At 41.7% G+C, this 19,702-nt stretch overlaps 1 long non-coding RNA gene across 2 annotated transcripts in view; it reads right to left on the reverse strand.

Moving 5' to 3' along the window:
• LOC149126781 (uncharacterized) overlaps positions 1-12,278 on the reverse strand; it is a 50,648-nt gene extending 38,370 nt beyond the window's left edge. The window contains exons 1-2 of one of the 2 annotated variants that reach the window (XR_016233481.1): positions 11,696-12,278; positions 10,198-10,233 (exon numbers count right to left, since the gene is read on the reverse strand). This is a non-coding gene — a long non-coding RNA (uncharacterized LOC149126781). Of the gene's footprint in view, positions 1-10,197; positions 10,234-10,972; positions 11,643-11,695 lie in introns of those variants that run through there. The other variant, XR_016233480.1, reaches the window with a different exon arrangement.
• Between the last annotated feature and the right edge of the window lie 7,424 nt (positions 12,279-19,702).

Genomic DNA, 19,702 nt, shown 5'->3' on the forward strand with positions numbered 1-19,702 from the left:
ACAGGGCCATCAAAGAAGGAGGTACCTTTCTCTGAAGGGAGGAGAGAACTTCCACTTTGACTATGACCCTGTCGGAATAAGATCGAAGTCAACGAACTTAAAAGGCTTCCATAGCCTTGGCAACTCATGACTAGAGCCTAGGGAGATTACTGCCGCCATAAACAAGAGTGTCAAATTGTTAAGTCAACAACAGGAGTCACTGTGTACTTACTTCTCATGCGGGATCTGTCCTTTGTGTGTTGTCCAAAGTGAAGTAATGCTATAACTAGTACAGAAACAGTATTTTACACTTTGTGTTTCTGTGTGGGTGCCAACTGATGAAATCTTTGCTTAATATATTCTTAATTGATCTTCTGTATATAAAGATAATTGAAAATGAATCTTGATGTGAATGGAATGGGAGAGGGAGGGGGAGATGGTATGGGTGCGAGTGGGAGGGAAATTATGGGAGGGGGGAAGCCATTGTAATCCATAAACTGTACTTTGGAAATTTGTATTTACTAAATAAAAATAAATAAATAAATATATAAATAAATAAAATAAAGACACACTTAACAGTGCATTAATCATACCCAAAAAGAATACACTGTACAGTGTAAAAACAAATTTTACACATCGTTACTATTATTTTATTTAAAAGGGGTGAGCTGGGATGGGCACTATGGTACAGCAGTTAAGAAACCTCTTGGGTTGCCAGCATCCTGTATAAAAGTGCCTTGATTCAAGTCGCACTTGGCTTCTGATCCAGCTTCCTGCTAATGGACACCCTGGGAGGAAACAGGTGTGAAGCAAGTATTTGGGTCCCTGCCACCCACTGTGGGAGACTTGGATAGAGTTCCTGGATCCTAGCCGAAGCCTGGCACTGCTCTGGCTGTCGTGTGCATTGGAGAGTAAAACAGTGGATGAAGGATCTCCCTCTCCCTCTCCTTCTACCTCTCCCGGCCTTTCAAAAATAAGTAAATAAATATTAAAATAATACAATAGATGTGATCTCTGAACAGGAGGTTCAATGTGCTACAGTCAAGAGAAAAGACCGCCCTAGAACCAATTCATTAATCATCTGTTTCTTCATCTTCCTCCTCCTCCTCCTCGTCATCCTCTTCCTTCTTCCTCTTGCTCTTTTCTGCCTTGCTGACCCCCATGCTTGCTGTGGAGGCTTTCCTTTCTGTCAGTGTACAGCCAACTCCTTTTCATATTTGTCCTCCAGCTCAGCAGCCAGCTTTCACTGAAGCAGCTTGTTATCTGAAGCACTGTCACTCCAAATCACTGTCAATCTATTTAACATCACCCATGGACAGGCCAAGATAGTCTTGTTTGACTTTGGGGCAAAGCTTAGAGCAGAACAAGCCAAAGGCCAAGGGTGGCCTCTTGGGTGCATCGGGATCCTTGAAGTCCTTTTGTGTTTCCCCTTTAGAAGGAATATACATTTTTATTTCAGTTTCATAACAACCCCTGTCTTGGCCCCATCTTGAAATTTCTTTTCTTGGTGGCAGAATGGTCCTCCAGCATCTCTGAGCACTTCCTGCAGACTTCTGAGAAGATGGCAGAAGCACTGGGGATGCTTCTTGGGCTCCCCTGGCAAGTCTGCACAGAGAATGCAAATGATAACCTTAGGCCACTTGGCGTCTTAGGATCTGCTGTGCCCATGTTTAGCCAGTTGTCAACAAGGCCCACAGCCACCTGATGTCTGCCCAGCTCTCAAGTGCCTAGCACTGTCCCGAGCAGTGCTATGTATTGCAGTGTTGCCCACCTTAAACACTTGTGGAAAGTTCTCAACTGCTGTTTGTTTAATGATCGCTTCTCCTTGGTTGTCTTTCTCCTTTTTTAAAGAGCCACAATTTCTTTTCATCTCTCTTATTTTTCATCTCCTTTCCCTCATTCTGTATTATAAACACTCTTTGAATATTCATTTACCATAGTGGTAACTCTATACATACTGACATGTGTAGACCTGTGTGTACCATTTGTTGCATATTTTATTTCAAATATTTTTTTATTTCTATAGTTATACTTGATTTTTTAAAAATCTACTTATTCACTATTAAGTCTCCAACTCATTAGCAATTCCTTTTTATCTCTTTAAGCATATTGATAATATATATGTTATAGTGCCTGTACGGAAATGCAAGATCTGAAGTCTTTGAGACTCTATCAAACCTTGGTTACACCAAGTATCATCCACAGTGCCATATTTCCTTTTGGGTGGTTATATTTGTATGAGCACCAGAGTTGAGTACAGGCTACCCCAAAATATGGCATTTGAGACAACAGTAGAGGCAGAAAGAGTTCCTAGACCTTTACCCATGCTTCTCCTCTGCAGCAGACCATAAAAGAATCTCTCTGGGGGCTGGCATGTGTCCTAGTTGTTAAGATGCTACTTGGGATGTCTACATCTGTGTCATAGCACCTGGGTTCAAGTCTCAGCTCCAGCTCCAGATTCCAACTTCCTGTTAATGCACACCCTGGGAGGCAGCAGGTGATGGATCAAGTATTTGGGTCCTTGCTACTTAGGTGGGATACCTGCACTGAGTTTCAGGCTCCTGGCTTTGACCACAGCCAGGGGCCATTCCAGGCATTTGGGGAGTGAAACAGCAGGTAGCAGTCTTTCTCTCTCTCTCTCTCTCTCTCTCTCTCCTCTCTCCTCTCTCCACTCTCCACTCTCCACTCTCCTCTCTTCTCTCTCCTCTCTCCTTCCCTCTCTCCCTACCTATCTCTCTCTACCTCTCTCTCTGCCTTATGCCTGTCAAATAAATAATAAATAAAATATTTTAAAGAGAATGACTTGAACTTGCTCTAAAGTAGAACACAAGACCTCATATCATAAAGGTCCTCTGTTAAGACAGAGAAATGCCTGGAAGAATCTGAATAAACAGGTCTTACTAACTTCCACCCAGTTTATTACCATTGGATCACACCCCTTTGCCCTCTGATCATACTTCCACATGACAATCCACAAAAACTTACAGATTTTCCTGTTTCTTTGGGCTTTCCTTTCTGAAGACTGCTATGTCAAGTACACTTACACAGGACACTATATTGAACATGTTAACTTATATTAAATTAATTCATATGCTTTACTGTTGTCAGTCAGCCTTTTGTTACAGCATCTCAATCACAAACCTTATGATAGGTGAGAAATCTCTCCCCATCTCATGAGTTTATCTTTCTTGCATGTTCATATAGGGGAATTCTTTGGGAATTGAGTTGAATGTAGGATTTTCCCAAAGGATTTGTTTTTGCTTCTCCTTGGTGCCTAGTTCTAATGTTTTGTTTTTTTTTTTTTAGTTGAAAGGCAGAGACCAAAAGAGAAAGAGAGAGAGGGAGGGAGGAAGAGAGGGAAAGACAGAGAGAGAGAGAGAGATGTTACACCTGCTGGTTCACTCCCCAAATACGTGAAACAGCCAGGGTCACAAAAAAGCCTGAGCCAGGAACTCCATTCAAGTCTCCCAACTGGGTAGCACCGAGGTTTGAGAGAGGAAATTGTTATTGATGCTAACAGTGTAGGAAAGAGATCAGGTCTAATTCTAGATACCTATTCAATGAGACTAGAGCCCACATCTAAGAATGTCCCAAAGCTCAAAGTCCATCTGCATCCAGAAAATGCCTTCACCCTGACAGCAGCTTTAGTGCCAGTTCCCACTCCAGAAGCCTGCTTTTACTAAGTTGTTTGCCTCTGTGTGGGTCCTCAGACTCTGCAGACAAAAATACAGAAAGTTTAATTACATTTGAATTTCAGCTAAGCAACAATTTTACAGAAGCGTTCATATTCTGTGCACCATTGGGGGCATACTCATACTTTTAAAAATTATCCTAGGAGGCCACCACTGTGGTTTAGCGGGTAAAGCTGCCGCCTTGTAGTGCCGGCATCCCATATGGTCACCGGTTCAAGTCTTGGCTGCTCCACTTCCAATCCAGCTCTTTGCTATGGCCTGGGAAAGCAGTGGAAGATGGCCCAAGTTCTTGGGCCCCTGCAATCATGTGGGAGACCTGGAAGAAGCTCCTGGCTCCTAGCTTTGGATCAGCACAGCTCCAGCCATTGCAGCCAAGTGGGGAGGGAACCAGCAGATGGAAGACCTCTCTCTCTCTCTCTCTCTCTCTCCCTCTCTGTGTGTGTGTGTGTGTGTGTAACTCAGACTTCAAGTAAAAATATAAATAAATCTTTTTTTAAAAAAAGTATCATTGCCTGGAGCCGGCACTGAGCATAGCAGGTAAAAGCGCCACCTGCAGTGCCGCCATCACATATGGGTGCTGATTCGAGCCCTGGCTGCTCTACTTCCATTCAGGTCTCTGCTATAGCCTGGGAAAGCAGTAGAAGATGACCCACATGCTTGGGCTCCTGCACTCTGTGGGAGACCCAGAAAGAAGCTCCTGGTTCCTGGCTTTGGATTGGCGCAGCTCCAGCCATTGAGGCCATCTGGGGAGTGAACCAGCAGATGAAAGACCCCTCTCTCTCTCTCTGTGCCTTGCCTCTCTGTAACTCTGCCTTTCAAATAAATAAATAAATATTTTGTTTAAAAAATTATCCTTTCCTTATCTGAAACTCAAATTTGATTTAATTTCCTGTAGTTTTTTTTTTTTTTTCTGTCAACACTGTGTCAAGGAATGATGTATGTAAGGATCCCCTTAAAAACCATATTAAAGAGCATTTCTAGTTGTTTTCTGCAGGGGGGCTGTCAGAAGATCAAGTTTGCAGGTTGCTGGAAGCAGACACATGCGTGCCCTTCCCCTGTCCCTCGCTCAGCTTGTGAAACTGCGGACATCACTTTCCTCTGGAACATCAGTACCCACAATATTTTATCTCTGTATCCTAGAATTTGGAAAGGATCTTATGTTAAAAATAAATTTAAAAACATCGAGGCTCAGATAAGTAAAATAATAAGGTCAATATTACACCCAGTTTTGTGGCCAAGAAATCCTGCCTCCTCACTCACTCACTCCTCATTTTGCCACTCTACCATGATGTCTGTGAGGATCAAATAAAGCTAAACGAGATCACAGCAGGAGGCAGAACATAAAGCATTAAATGTACATGCAACAGTAGAATAAAAGTAAAGCATAAAAATTATTTTGATTACAGAGTTAACAAAAAATGGGCAGCTTATAACGTGAGATTCACTATGGAAACATATTTATGGAAGGAACTTGTAAGACTACAGTAACATATTTACACATCCCTCCTTTCCAGGAATTTTAAGCATGACAATGAGAATTTTCTATGAATATTTAAAGGAAATAAATTAATGATATTAAAATAAAATATCTGACCAGAAATACACGATATTAAGGATTTTTGATGTAGAATATAAGATATTCTCCATAGCAAATAAGACCAAAAACAGAACTTAATTAGAAAAAGCCTTCTCTCCTTTTTTCCTTCCTCTTTTCTTAGAAAGAAATGCTTTCAGAATACTTAAGACTCTCACCATGCTACTTTCTTTGCTACAATCAGTGCATGATTGCCACTCAAATTGCTATACTGGTCCTTTTTCCTCCAGCTCTGCATAAAAAGAAGATGCAGATGAATGGATTTTCTGTGGGTTAATTTATTAGGAGTGCAAAGCAATTATCAGCAAGGTAAATCATGGAACATGAAGTACACTGTTACACGCTGGTTGCTGTATAATGCAGGTCCCTTGGCCACAAATGCAATTAAAGTGTTATATTTTATTCCTTTTAATTTCATCTCCCAGTCTATCCTTGGTTTAACCCAGACAAGTCTGACTGTATGTCAATATGTGATCAATGGATAGAAGTATATTATAACTACTGCAAACAATTTCTTTATTTTGATGCTATGGGATAAATTTTCATATTATAACATCAATCTACAAAATGGGGGTTGGGGAATTTAACTGTAGACTCTGTTCCCAGGGCATCAGGTTGTCAGTTTCTCGCGCGGCTGTAATCGGCTGAAATTATATTACTGTCATGTGACCAGGGACTGGAGTGAGGTGAATTAAGCAGTGCTTGCAAATGCCTGTCACATTAAAAGTACCTAAATCTTCTGTCTTTAGTTTTAAAGGGCAGATCCAACGAAAGTCATGTTTACTAGGCTTTCAAGTCTCACAGAAGAAAGCTTTGACAACAAAAGTAAGCATCTCTCCATGTAGCCCAGTACAAGATGCATAAAATGATAGTGACGGGCAATGTTTCAAGAAAGACATGGGACAAAAATACCTATTCTGTCATGTGAATTTTTATTTAAAATTTTTATGTTTATTTTTGTTTATTTGAAAGGGTAAGAGACAGACAGAGATCTTCCATCTGCTCATTCATTTCCCAAAAGCCTGTTAACAGGTCTGGGGCAGGCTGAAGCTAGCAGCCTGGTACTCCGTTTATGTCTCCCACATGGGTGAAAGGGACCCAACTGCTTGCACCAACATCTGTTGTCTCCTAGGGTGTGCGTAGCAGGAAACCAAAGTTAAAAGCAGAGCCAGGACTTGACCTCTGATATGGAGTGCAGGAGTCCCAGCCATGGTTCTGTCACTGACTGGCTAAACTTGGTCAAGTTTCTGAACTTCTCTTGGCCTTAGTTTCCTCATCTACAAAGTGGGAGGAATCCCTGCCTGGTGAGATGTTTAATAAAATGTGAATAATATCTACCATGTAGGTAAACAGAAGTGTGATGACGATGTTCTTTATTCCTTGTTCACCACGAACAACAACCCAACAGTAATATTTAAAATAAATTGTACCTCTGAATAAACACAGCAGGAAATGCCTAGCTAAAAGCCATTAAACTTAAAAAAAATAATATTACTGTATAGAGAAGACGAGAAATCAAGGTAAGCAGGCTTAGAAAGAAAAGATGGTTAAGTGAACCATGGAGTAAGGCAATAATTTGACTATCATTCTGACACATATCAAAGAGGAAAAATATCTTTTCCTCACCCATCTAGTCCTGGTTGAGCATATTCTAACCCAAGATTAACAGGCGGGGCTGACATTACAGAAGTTAAAGCTTCTGCCTACAATGCTAGTATCCCCTATGGGCGCTGGTGTATGTCCTGACTGTTACACTCCCAGTCCAGCAACCTGCTAATGGCCTAGGAAAGCAGGGGAAGAGAGCCCAAGTGTTTGGGCCCTCTGCACCCACATGGGGGACCTGGATGAAGCTTTGGCTTTCAGCCCAGAGTATTGTGGTCATCTGGGGAGTGAACCAGCGTATGGAAGACAGTCTTCTTTCTCTGTCTGTCTCTCTCTCTGTAGCTCTTTCAAACAAATAAATAAATCTTTCTTTAAAGAATATTAATAAGAGAAAAGCATATAAATTTATTTAAGCTTTGATGGCACAGGAATCTTCATAAGGAAATGAAGACCTTAAGAAATGGCTAAATCTGTGTATTGTATTCCGGATTTGATGAAGAATGGACAGTTGGGGAGAAATAGGATAGAGCAAAGGTGATATGATATAATGGTAATGCACTGGGAGAAACCTCGCAAGGCCTGTGTGCTCAGATTCTTCTCTGTGATCTGAGTTTCAGAAACAAGGTTGCTCCTTTCCTCTGAGTGTAGGGAGAGCACCTCTCACTTGAGGGTCTTATGGCCTGCTCTAGGGGTAGGTTAGGAGAGAAGGGGAGGAGAAGGCAAGAGTCTTTCCTGCTTTTGTGGTTTCTCAAATTCTTCCAGTGTTAAACCTATGAGATTAGTGTGTCCTGAGCCCCAACACCTGCTTGTATAGTGTGTTAGCTCACTAGGTCCTATTATAGGAAAAGTCTTTTAAAAACAAAGAGCCCAAACACAAGGCTGTTATCAAAAAACAGGGAAGAGGCCAGGAGGTGGTAGGTGCAGCAGGTGACTGTGTGCATCATGGGAGCTCAGGGGTGAAGGAGACACAACACCTGCTAGCTGGACGCCCACCCAGAACACAAGTCAACGCCCTGCCTGTGGCTGAAGGCCCTGTCCATAGCAATAATGGAAATGCCCCATAGAGTGTTAAACTTCTCACATGTTAGTACTTCAATGTAAACACATTTGCTTGTTTATTATTCTTAAGGCCAATGTCCAGGGGCATTGTCAGGTAGGTAGGAAGAGCTCTGAGGCCTTAAGTGGGTGACAGCCATCTCTAAGGCAGAGAAAGGCATCGGAAGATGACACTGATGTCCCTCACAGTTTTGCCTGGGTATGCCCTCATGGTTGATAATAATGGTAGTGCCAATAAGCTCCGAATACGTAAATGTGGCACAAGGAGAGTATATTACTTACTCTGGGAAGTAGAAACTAATGTTTTGATGTTTAGGTGATGTAAATCAATGGTGATGTTAAAACAATGTTTCTGGGGTGGGTATTGTGGCCAAGCAGATTAAGCTGTGCTTGCAATGCTGGCATCCCATATCTAAGGGCCAGTTTGAGTCCTATAGGTTCACTTCCTATTCAGTTTTCAGCTGATGTGCCTGGGAAGGCAGTGGAAAATGACCCAGATGCTTGGGCACCTGCCACCCATGTGGAAGACCCAGATGGAGCTCCTGGCTCCTGGCTTCGGACTGGCCCTGACATGGCTATAGTGGCCACCTAAGGAAGGGACTAATGGATGGAAGATTCTCTCTCTCTCTCTCTCACACACACACACAATCTCTCTCTGTCTCTCTGCATTTCAAATGAATAAATCTTTCAAAATCCAAACAAATAAAAAACAATATTTTCCCAAACTCACTCTTTTGCCTTTCAGGGGATTTCAACCATTGCGCATGCCACTGTCCCTTTGTGTGAACACACTTTAAAATCACCTTGACCCTGGACTTCCATTACACAAATGTCTCCTAAGCATGCTTAGTGTCATATGGTCTGGCCTCCTTTACTTGACATAGCCCATCATGATGTCTCAGCTTATCCATGAAACATGTTTTATGTTAACTTATCTGAACAGGTCATCAACATTACTATGACTGCTACTAAACTAGGTAGATTTTGTGATAATGCCTCAGTGTTGTAACCATCCTGACTGTATCTGCAGCCATCCCATGTCATGCTGAATTGTGTTCTTTCGAATAATGTAATACTTATTATTTAGAATGTGAGATAGCTTTGCTCTCTGTTCTCAATGCCAGCAAAAACTCTTAGAAGCTTCATTGTCCTCTACCCCTCTACACCCAACAGGGGTCTCTTGATGGAGGACAAGACTCATATTTTTGGGGCTTCCCTACACAAGTCATTGTGGGTGTAATTGCCCCCTCTTTTTAGGGACTGGTGATTTTACATTGCATGATACTGCAAGTAATTGTTTATAATCAATCAATGAGATGATGAGGGACTCTCAAAACCACTTTTGAGAGCATAGCGAAGCAAGATTCAATCAGATCCCACAACTTTGACGACCGTGTAAACTTGAATATGACACATGAGCTTCTGCTAACCAACTTGTAGTACAAGATAAGTTCCCGTATTCAAAGGGAATTAATTGGAATACTCAAACTTCCCTGTCGTGCCCCCAGCTAAATTCCACTCTTTTCCAAAATGCAATGTTCTCAGTAGTTTAGGGGAACCTCAAGGAAGTCAGTCATCTTTCCTGGCTCTGCCCTTTCCACAGCTTGCCCACTTGTCCCCTATCACATCGTTTCCAGCACACCTCGCTCCTGTGGCTGCGTGGATCACTGAACCACGACAGTAGCCCATCCCACTCATCACACCTCTGGGGTCTAGGCTGGAACCATCCCCTTCAGCTCTCCCACCTGCTTCATACTCTACCCATTTCTGCCATGGCATTCACATCTTCTCTTCACATATGCTGTTCCCTCTGCTAGAATGTCCTTCCTGCTCTGAATACCCTTTGGCCACCATTTAAACCTCTGATGAATTGCTCTCTCCTCCCTAACAATAGCCCCATCTCCAATCCTACCGTTTACCTCCAATACAGCACACATCCTACGGGGTGGTAGCTGATTCCCACCATGGCTTTCTAAAGAGCAGTCTTCTGAGAGTCTGAGGGACAGACTGTTGTATGCATTTTAGCAGCTCACCAATAATCAACAAACCAACAACAAAAAATGTATTTATGTCTCTTAATTAAAATGAGCTTTATATTATGATTTAGAATTTGACCTTGAGTTAGTCCAAACCATATTCTGAGGAAATTTGCTTAAAGTGAAGCATTATGTGGCTATTAAATTAGCATATTTGGGAAATGGCAGAGAGGATATGGCCATGAATATTTAAGGTAAATTGTATGAAGGATGCCAGAGGTGGGTGAAATTAACTTACCTATTTAAATGTTCCAGAAGAATGTGGAAAACTGAGCTGTCAAAAAAAAAGAACCCACACATTACTACTCAGCATAATTTTGCTTAGAAAATAGCATTATTTCTGCTTGATTTGATTTCATGTGGTTAAGTATGGAGGAAATGTTATTTATTATATACACAGCTAAGCTTATGTAATTATCCCCAAATGTTCTAGTGTAGCACATATAGCCAACACCATGGACGCTTGTTGCATCAATTTGGAAAAGAAGGGAAAGAATTAGCCATGCAATAGTTAATTCAATTTATAAAATTAAATGTGTATTAAAATATGCCTGGTAAATATTATGCCATCTGCACATGCTCAAACAGTGAGCCTGGTTAATATTTTATAGTTTATCTGATAAAGTTAACAAAAGAATTTAGTCAGAGTAGAGGCATACACTGAATATTTCATCACCTTCTTAATTGCAGAATTCAGACAAGACATTTTTTCCCTTTGGGAAAAATAAATGTTAAAAGTTATTACAGATGGAATCAGTTTGGCAATTAGATCGAAATCCAACTGAAACCAAGCAGAAATTGACAGCTACAAACATCACAATACCAAAGTATTTTCAGCCAACTCCATCAATTTACATGATGAAGCAGAAATGTTGATAGCAGTGCTGTGCAACTCGGCTAGCAGAGGTTATATTAACACAGAAGAGAAACTGGCTTTGTGCCTTTTTTCCCAGTAGTTAATTCACAGCCATCAAGAGCTGTCATTCCTATGCACAGCAGACAATATGATATACCTAAGTCCTTTCATTCTGACTTCTGATTTAAAGGTCTTCAGCTTGTGCTATGGACCTTAACCTTGAAGCCAAGTGCAAATTAGCTTTAAATCAATGAAGCTGATTAAAGCTCCATTGTGGTTGAGCCCTTAATAGAAGAAGGGAGGGGAAGGAACCACTTGAAAACAGCAAACGATTGGCCTCTCTTAACTTGGAACATATGTAATGCTTTTCATCTCTCCTCTACCCTGACAAAGCCATGAATGGTTTTAAGGCTATTTACCTGCTAAGAGAATGGAACCAAATTTTCCAATTCAGTGGAACAGGCCAAGTGAGAATCAAAGGTATTTTTTACAAGCACCAGAATATAAAAGGTTATTTTTAAAAAGAAGTAAAGAGGGGAACATCAAAACATCTCCCCAGTAGAGGCCAAGACAACAAGTTTCTATCACGGGAAAAAAAAAATTCTCGTTTTTAAAGGCACCTCAGTGTCTGGATGTTTTGCTTTGTATTTTATGTCACATCTCTAAAACAGGAGGTTGTTACAACTTCTGACCATCTCAAAAAATGTTTTTCTTCCTCACAAATGAATCTACCTACAAAATACATGCATAAAGAGAAGTAGTTTGGTTTGAAAGTGGCCACAATAAGCCAGCCAAGAGCAGAGCTATTTGATTATCTATACCCTCCCTCCAGCACCCCCATTAAGAAAGCTCTAGAAAGCACGCTGCCAGAATGACTTACCGATTCTTCCTACTTTCTCTGGGGCTATCAGAGCTTAGATAAATTCAGTTTTTTCCAAAAAAAAAAGATTCTTTTTACAACTTCAGAAATACAGAAACGATCAACTACAAAAAAAACTTTGAATAGAGAAAAGCTTGTTTTTATTTCTGAATTTAATTGGTTCCTGCTGCAGTTACGCTGCCCTTCCCAAGCTGATAATCACACTGCCCTGAGTGACTGCCTCCATCCCACCACAGGTGAGGATGAGGCAACATCATCCTTATATTTCTGGTGAGATGAGTTAAAAATTATGGAAAAGAGGAGCCATTCCTGAGGCGTAGTGAATAAAGCCACCAACTGCAGTGCCAGCATCCCATAAGGGTGCCGGTTCGAGTCCCAGGGGCTCCAGTTCCGATCAAGCTCTCTGCTATGGCCTAGGAAAGGAATGGAAGATGACCGGAGTCCTTGGGCCCCTGCACCTGGGTGGGAAGACCCTGAAGAAGCTCCTGGCTCCTGGCTTCGGATCGGTGCAGCTCCAGCCTTTGTGGCTAATTGGGGAGTGAACCAGTGGATGGAAGACCTCTCTCTGTCTTCTCTCTGTGTGTAACTCTTTCAAATAAATAAATAAATCTTTGAAAAAATTATGGAAAAGAAATTCTTAGCATGAACCCAGGAGAAAATCAAACAAATACAAGAAAGTGGGATCTAAGGAGTTGATACAGGTAATTTAATCACACAGTATATGGAAGGAGCTTACTACAATGCTTGGCAAATAGCATGTGCTCAGCGAGTATGAGCAATGTATTGGCTGCTGTTCTTTTGACTTTGATTCACACTGACCCTCGCTCCACACTACCCACTCGAGTGCCTGCGCCCCAGAAGCTCTGCTTTGAAGCCCTCACAATCTCCTCTCACGCCAATTTCTTTGGAATCTTAATGGAAAGAGAACAAGGGAACTAAAATATGAACGAAATCAGTTATTTCCATGCACAGAATGACTAATCACATGCCAATGGTCACCGAAGGCACAGAGCCACAGCATAAAAAAGTACATGCACTAGAAACCCAGCAGATGCTCCTTCTTCTGCTTTTGATAAAGAGCATGTTTTCCTACATGTACACTGATACCTCAGAATTTCTTTTTGGAAGAATGGAATTCAAAGGTAAGTTTAGAGTCTGGCATTCTGTCACAGTTTATTAAGCCATTGCTTGCAACACTGGCATCTCATATCACAGTGCCAGTTTGAGTCCTGGCTACTCCACTTCTGATCCAACTTTCTGCTAAGGTGCCTGAGAAAGCAGTGGGAGATGGCCCAAGTTCTTGGGCTCCTTCCACTCCAGTGAAAGACCTGGATTCTTGCCTTGACCTGGTCCAGACTCAGCTGTTGCCAATGTCGGGAGAATGTCCACCTCTCCCTCTCTCTCTCTCCATCACTCTGCCTTTCAAGTAAATAAATAAATATTTTTGAAATATTTTGGTGAAAAAAATGAAATCTGTTATAGTTTTTCCATAATATGTATTCTCCATGAACTTTTTGAAGACTTTTGTAGGTATGGATTTAATGTGTTTCTTTTTTTACACCATAATCAACTTAATTCCAATTTCCTTTTCATTTTATTTGAGAGGCAGTGAGAGAGAGACAGGTGGCTCTCATCTTCTGGTTCACACCCCAAAAGCTTGGGGATTTGGCTGGGACAGAGGCTGACATCAGGAACAAGGGATAGATATCATACCCAGGCACTGTAATATGGATGCATCTGTCAGCCTAGTGTCTTAACCACTAGGCTGAACACATGCCCCTAATTCCATGTTCCAAGAACTCCCTGAAGCACATGCATATCTAGGTCCCCAGGGTTATCTTGTATAAACTGACAAGACAAACTAAGTAACAGTGGAGATCAGAACTGGCCTATGAACACAGAAAGAAAATAGAAAATCGAGATGGGTAGGCAGTAGAATGCTAGAAAAGAGAAAGAGAAAAAGAATTCCTGAGGCAGCAGACGGGCCCAGTGAGCTGAAATCAAGCGGAATGTTCCCTAGATGAGCGGGAGTGGCAGCTGAGGGAGGACGTGCAGTTCCGCTCACCCAGCACTCAGGGAACACGGTCCTTCCCCTTCACTGAACTGTCGCTACCCTGCTCCAGTGGACAGAGAAGTCACAGAGGGAGAACCAGAATCCACAGTGTTGATCACCATGCTTTCTTAACCCACAACCACCCTCTGTCATCAAAGGTATTGTGAGAGCAGACAAATGATCTGCCAGACGCTGACAGCTCTGGAAAGAGTTACCATTAAACCTCAAACTGCCATTACCCAGGGTGCTGGTGGTGATGCAGATGACAGTGCAGAAACCCCTTAGCTGGAACAGTCTGCCTCACTGAGGTCCAAGCACTTTCCAACCCTCATTAACCTGTGTTTTAATTCATCATCATTTTGAGTAATTCTGGAAAGCACTTTGGAGGCTGCTGATAAAATGAAAAGTAAAATTAAATGATTAAGAGTAACTTTCATCTTACCAAGGAAAAATCGCAGACATGTTCAATACCCTCATTTTGAGATATCCCATCCCCGACTACAACTAATCTTATAAGTAGATAACGGCAGTGTGCCAGAGTGGTGTAATTCCAGAAGCTTTCCTTGCCCCCAAATATCTCCCTTGCCCAGACATAAAAATATCCAACAATCTGTCATTGAAAGTCTATTCCTCTAGATTTCTCAGCAACCACAGCTCCATTTTTGAAATACAGATGCCTCTGGATTTTATCAAGAAATTCAGCTATTTTCACATACTAAAAATATCTATGGTTTTGTTATCTGATATTTTCGACCTCTCAGAGGAGTGATCCCTGGCTATATAGAATGATTAGTGATACAGAAAATTGCTGTGGCACCAAGTAGAGTAAAAGGCATCTTAAAAATTAAAACATGAAAGGGAGCAGCCAGCTCCAAAAACAAAAGTCATTCACTTTAAGATTTTGCTTAAAACTGGTTAACCCTGGGTTGTTCTACAGATCCAGTGCTTGAATATTCAGGACTGGAAATAAAGCACCTTCTACAGCCTCATGTAAAACACCATCCAGGCCGGCACCGCGGCTCAATAGGCTAATCCTCTACCTAGCGGCACCGGCACACTGGGTGCTAGTCCCGGTCGGGGCGCCGGATTCTGTCCCGGTTGCCCCTCTTCCAGGCCAGCTCTCTGCTGTGGCCCAGGAAGGCAGTGGAGGATGGCCCAAGTGCTTGGGCCCTGCACCCCATGGGAGACCAGGAGAAGCACCTGGCTCCTGGCTTCAGATCAGCGCGGTGCGCCGGCCGCAGCACACCAGCCGTGGCGGCCACTGGGGGGTGAACCAACGGCAAAAGGAAGACCTTCCTCTCTGTCTCTCTCTCTCACTATCCACTCTGCCTGTCAAAAAAAAATAAAAATAAAAAAAAAAAGCATTCCTCAAAAAAAAAAAAAAAACACCATCCAAGGAGCCCCAGTAGGCATGCTCAACTTTCTCCTGCTAGTCTTAAAAGTAGGGGAAAGAATGGGACTGCTCCCATTCTTAGTTTTGCAGCCACAGAACAAGAGAAAAAAGACATTCTGGAAATGCTAGCAGGGAGACCAGGCATGTGACAGAGGGATCAAGACATATAATCTCCATCCAATCATTGACACCCACATTGCCAAAGCTCCCTTTCGTGCCACACTGCCCCTCTGCTGAGCCAGATCTCTCACCTTCACAGAGAACATGAGAGAGAAAGCATCTTCCTAAAAACCTGCTACATCTCCTTCCAGATAAAGGTGCCAATAAGCTCTCAGAATTGCTTTATATTTTTAATGCCTTTATGCATCATAGAAAGCAAAAGGAAACTTGTCTGAGCCTTGAATGCTGGAGGGCATATGGGCTGGCCTTCTGAAGACTTGGATGGAATTCAACACCTGGTTAGAAGACAATTGCTTCTTAGTCAGCAACACAGGCTGGGATGGTCAACCCCCGCCTCTCACCTCAGAAAGACCACGCAAAGTGCATCCAGGAGTAGAGCAGCCCCAGCACCTTGGGAAACCTACCACAGACAAATAGGAAGTAGAATGTATTTTCTGCCCGTTTGTCTTTAGCATCTTGAACATCCACATCAGTGCCTACAGAAGCCAGACTGAAGCAAGCCACAGGAGGCATCATGGCCACCTTTAAGCTCCCAGTAAGAAAGCTGATGTTAGCAGGGTGAGAAGATGATTCTCTCCCTACGTCCCTCTTAACTCCGCACTCTACCCAACATATCACTTCACATCGCCATTGTCTGGTGTTCATTCAGCCTAGGACTAGGGTTTTGTATACATTTCAGATGTGGTTCAATTGATAATAAAATGCACATGGATTCTCTTTGATCTTGTTCCTCCAAATTTTACCCTTCTTGTTTCTGCTGAGACTATTTCGAGTACATCATTCAGCATGTAACTTTTGACTTTAAAAAGTCTTGATGAAGCCAGGATGAACTCCAACCTGATGTTAGTGGCAGGTCACCTCTCCCCAGTAAACCGTATTTACAGATGACAAAGACTGCAACGAAAGGGGAGTCACTTTTTGACGGCAGCAAGAGGAGCACAGGAAGCTGGTCTCTTCAGCTTTGTCTCATCCTCTACCAGATGGCAACAGAGTGGATTGCCCCTGGCAACCCCTGGCTGGTTGGATGATATTTTAATTTGACTCCCCAATGACCAGGGAGGATATGAATACTTCTTCTTGCTTTCTGAATAAGAGGCTCTACATATCCCAGTGAGACAGCTTCCAATGATATCAATACACCTTCAATCTGCTCCTAAGAAGTCAGTATGTGCTCACATCCATAAGACTCTTTAGAAACATGGGGTCATTTTTCAATGCAAAGTGACTCATAGAATCTCTTCCCAAGTGGCATATGAAAGAAAGAGAATCAAATAAGGGAATATTCCCTTTTAGCTTTAGGAAAACAAGACCAAGCACATTCATTCTCAAAAATAAAGTTTCTCCTCAAATAAACTCACTACATAGATATTGAAATGACACATTTTGTAGTGTGCTTCTTAAATGATATGACTAATACAGACAAACATTACACAGGAAGCCTTCCTTTGTGAATGCAGTTTAAGAACTTGGAATCCCAGAGTTAAAATGCTGATGCCTTTTACATTTCCTTCTGCCCTAATCCAATCTTCAAAAAAGACAAAAGATACCATTTACCATTAAAAAAAAAGTCTAAATTGACTCTAAGAGATATACAATGTATCTTCAAAAAGTTCATGGAGGAACTGGCACTGTGGCACAGCAGGTTAAGTTGCCACCCTTCAATGGAGATATCCCACTTGAACAACGGTTTGAGTCCAGCTGCTCCACTTCTGATCCAGCTCCCTGCTGACACACCTGTGAATGTAGTTGAAGATGGCCCAAGTGCTTGGTCTCTGACACCCACAAGAGAGAACCAGATGGAGTTCCAGTCTCCTGGCTTCAGCTCAGCCCAGTACTGGTTTCTGCAGCCATATGGGGAGTGAACCTGGGGATGGAAGACTACACTCCGTCTCTGTCTTTCTGTCTGTGTGTGTATGTGTGTGTAACTCTGTTTTCAAATACATAAAATAAATCATAAAAAGTTCATGGAAATGTGTATTTTGAAAAAACTATGCATATATTTCAAAATTTCTTGCACTAAATAAACTTGTGTTTTTAAAATTTTTATTTATTTCAAGAGGAGAGAGACAGAGAGAGAAAGAGAGAGACGCTCTCATTCACTGATTCACTTACCAAATGCCTGCAATGGTGGGGACGGGGCAGGACCAGAGTGAAACCTCGTTTTGGGAACTCAATCCAGCTTTCCCATCTGAGCCTTCATTGCTGCCTCTCAGCTTCTATACCAACAGGAAACTGGAGTCAGGAGCTGCAGCCAGACGTTGATCCAAAATGCTCTGATGTGGAAAGCAGGTGTTTCAACTGCTAGGCTAAATGCTCATCCTTAAATTTATCTTTTAATCCAATTTTTCATGAATGCTTTGATGCCCCTTTGTTTTATTATTTATTGATTAAGTAGATTAGGTAAAAGATTTCTTATTTATATTTATGTGTTGGTATTCATTATTATTGAGTAGAAGCTTCCAATACTCTCTAAATATCTTCCAAATATTTAAAATATGTTCAAGTACAAAAATTGTATGTGTGATCAAAAACAGTGCATGTGATGAAATTAGAATTACTTACATCCTAGGCTCCATATAAAGACCAGAACATAAGGAGTGTTATAACATAAAGAGCAGTACAATAACATAGAGTGGTATAATTACTTGCCCCTGATTTGAGAGACTATTTCCTTTCCCAAACCCCTGTCCCGCCCCAACTCAAAACAGTGCACAATAAAGTAAGCATGCTGGGAACATACGAGAAAGTAAAAAGCAGTTTCAGATCATCATTTTCCTCAGAGATTCTAAACGTATAGATAGGTTTTGATCACTGGTTTTGTTTTTGTAACTAATGAAAATTTGACAAGAACCCAGATCTAGTCTGCTGGCAGTTTCAACGAGAAAAACTGCCATACTCATGTACAAGGCAACACAGAGGAAACATTTGTCAGGCAGAAAAACCAAGACTGGAGGAAGATCTATATATAGAAAATGTATAACCAATAAATCCTAAAGCTGAGAAAATAATTCCCCAAGGAATTAGTGAACGACTTCTCTACAAAGTACACACCAGTTTTCTTTACTGTCTAGAACATTCTTGGGATTCAAACAGAATCAATCAAGAAATTCTTTGTTGACAATGTAAGAGATGTGAAAAAACTAACCTTCCTGTTGGTAGAAAATTCCACCCCCATGAAGGAAAAAGAAAGGTGTTAGGTGAGGGGTAAGGAAGAAAAGCACCAGCGAGTTGAGGAAGTGCCATTATTGCTGAGAAATCTAAAAGGGTGATAATATGAATCACAAGAGAAGTGCAACAGGGCAGCTATTTGAAATTTGTTTTTCACACATTTAGTGCAAAAACAACAGCTCCTGCAAGAAAGGTCAGTCCACCCACAGGTTAATCTCCAATCAAGCAGCACTTTGAGAATCCAAATGTGATTGCAAGATCTCTCACATGCCAAGATGAAGGGGTGTTTCATTTCAATCTATTACTATCAGCATTTTGTGTTCATTATGGTCAAGGGTTGAAGGCTCCACTGGGTACTTGGCTGGTGCTGAATTCCAGCACTTCCCTCATTACATGAGAATGGAATTAACATATGAACGTGTGTGCCCCCCCCCCCACACACACACACAAAGCTATGCTATAGTAATATGGAGTGTCTGACTTAACCTCACCCAAGTAATGAGATTCAGATGTACAGCTTCCACTCCAACCCTATTTCATCCCCTGAAACCGTGGCAGGGGCACTCTGCTTGCCACAGCTCGCCTCTTGTGCCCCCAGTAACAAGGTGCAGTAGGATGAGTGAGGAACAAAATGCAATTAGCAGAGGCTATCCTTGCTTTTGCAAATTTAAGTCAGACCTTGAAACTCCCTTAAGTCAACACCTGGGATTGTGTCTTAATTTCCTCTGTAAAAATAGTCCAAGTGCTTTATTTTAAATTACGAAATACAATGCACAGAGAAAACAGCATGAAACAAAGACACCTTAATGAACTATTGACCTGAACAGAAGCATAGCCTGCACTTGTGGCAAGACATAATATAACACAATCCCAGACTTGCCACTTCTTGAAAAGAAATGCCTCCCTTCCTGCAGCTGTACACAGTGTCCATGAAGCACATTATACCTTTCTAAGGTTTTATTATACAATTATGCACACCTACAATGTGGTTGAATGATGTCTTTTAATGATGTAATTCAATCCACTTGGAGTATATTCCATCATGTCTGGCATGATGATTTTAAGATTAATCCATATTCTTTTGTGCACTTGCACTTGCTCATTTTATTGTTGCATATTATTCCAATACATGAGTATGAAAAATCGACTTATTTACATTATTGTCGATGGGCATCTGGACCAATTTTTCATGCACACACATTATATTCTATTG

The sequence above is a fragment of the Oryctolagus cuniculus genome, chromosome 5, assembly GCF_051225735.1.
Source record: "Oryctolagus cuniculus isolate XC-2025 breed Fujian yellow rabbit chromosome 5, ASM5122573v1, whole genome shotgun sequence".
Taxonomy (NCBI): domain Eukaryota; kingdom Metazoa; phylum Chordata; class Mammalia; order Lagomorpha; family Leporidae; genus Oryctolagus; species Oryctolagus cuniculus.